This window comes from Tenrec ecaudatus, chromosome 14, assembly GCF_050624435.1.
Source record: "Tenrec ecaudatus isolate mTenEca1 chromosome 14, mTenEca1.hap1, whole genome shotgun sequence".
Taxonomy (NCBI): Eukaryota; Metazoa; Chordata; class Mammalia; order Afrosoricida; family Tenrecidae; genus Tenrec; species Tenrec ecaudatus.
In genome coordinates this window covers 122,767,253-122,768,970 of record NC_134543.1, presented here as the reverse complement: position 1 = coordinate 122,768,970, position 1,718 = coordinate 122,767,253, and the positions used below count along the sequence as shown (strand labels likewise).

At 45.2% G+C, this 1,718-nt stretch overlaps 1 pseudogene; it reads left to right on the top strand.

Annotated features, from left to right (window-relative positions):
* Nucleotides 1-304: 304 nt before the first annotated feature.
* On the top strand, nt 305-564 carry LOC142426809 (cytochrome c oxidase subunit 6B1-like; annotated as a pseudogene).
* The last annotated feature ends 1,154 nt before the right edge of the window (nt 565-1,718 follow it).

Genomic DNA, 1,718 nt, shown 5'->3' with positions numbered 1-1,718 from the left:
TTAGTGAAATAATTTATAATTCATCTAAGAAAATAAAATACGTAAAACTAAATCTAATAAGAACATGAAGGAAACCAGAAAAACTATAAACCACTGCTTAAAGAAGATGAAGATGCTCCATTTCATGGATTCTAAGATTTAGTATTGTGAAGAGGTCAACCTTTCTCAAAGTGATCTATAGACTCAATACAATTCCAAAGAAAATTCCAACAGCCCTCTTTATATAAATTCAAAAATCAGGTATTTTCTCGGGGATCACATTGAGCTGCCTGCGTTTTCAGGGGGCACCTTAGGAGTCACCACCATGGCAGGAGACATCAACACCAAAATCAAGAACTACTGAAATGCGCCTTTTGACAGCTGCTTCCCCAACCAGAACCAAACCAGGAACGTCTGGCAGAACTCCCTGGACGTCCACCACTTTGGGGAGGTGATGAATGCCAAGGGGGTGACGCCTCCATCTGTCAGTGGGATCAGCATGTGCACAGGCCCCCCTGCCCCTTTTCCTGGGTGTCCGCCTGGGAGGACCACCGGGCAAAAGGCACGTTTCCTTGGAAGATCTGAACTGGTCCTCCACACTTCTCTCCTGGAATCCTGACTCATGACTTAACTAATAATAAAAACTCATAGGAAATGTGAGGAAAAAGCAAAAATAAATCCTCAACTTTATATTGAATGGCAAGACATCCTGAATAGCTAAGACAGCATTGAAAGAGAAAATCCAACACAAGACTCATACCGTCTGATTTTTAAAGTAGGTATAGCAGTATGAAGCTACAGGAATCAAAACAGTCTGCTTCGGATGCAACAGGGTTTTCGGTGCAATCGAGTGGCTTCTGGCCACAGCTACCCATGCACACCAGTAGAAAACAGGGTTGGGGCCGATGTCACCTTCACGATGGTTGTTATATTTGTGCCCATCATCGCGGCCGCTATGCTAATCCACCGTGTCAAAGATTTTCCTATTTTTCACCGCCCCTTACTTTACCAAATATGATATCCTTTTCCAGGAACTGGTCTTTCCTGATAACAGGAACAAAGAACCCGAGATGAACCCACGGTCCTTGCCTCTCAGGGGCACTTGGCCACACTTCTTCCAAGATAGACTTGGTTGTTCTTTTGGCAATCCATGGGACTTTCAACATGCTTCTCCAGCACCTCAGTTCAAACTCATTGGTTCTTCTTCCGTCTTCTTTACTCAGTGTCCTTCTTTCACATGCAAATGAGGTGTGTTAGTCTGGGTAAACTAGAGAAACAAATCCACAGAAACTCATGTATAAGACAGAGTTTTATATAAAGGGTAAGTGCACATCAAGAAAACATCCCAACCCAGTGCTGCCCAAGCCCACAAGACCAACATTGACCCATATGTCCAACACCAATCCACAAAGTCCTCCTCCATCTCACAAAACACACACAATGATGCCGACTACAGGAGGAAAGCCAAATCAGTGAATGTGTAAGCATCTCATTGCTGGCAGGGGTCCCCACATGGCTGCTCCAGCACCCAGGGCTGCATCGGGGTTCATGTGACTTCTACTCAGGGATGTCTTGCAGGAAGTGAGCCTTGCCAGCTGAAGCAGGGAACTGGCTAAGGCAGCTACAGCCTGTTCTGACCATCACAAAGCAAGAGACCCGAGAACTAGAAAGGCGAGGCTCACTGAGCCATTTATCCCTCTGCCCTTCAATTAACCCCACATGTGTTTATCGGTCAGTTT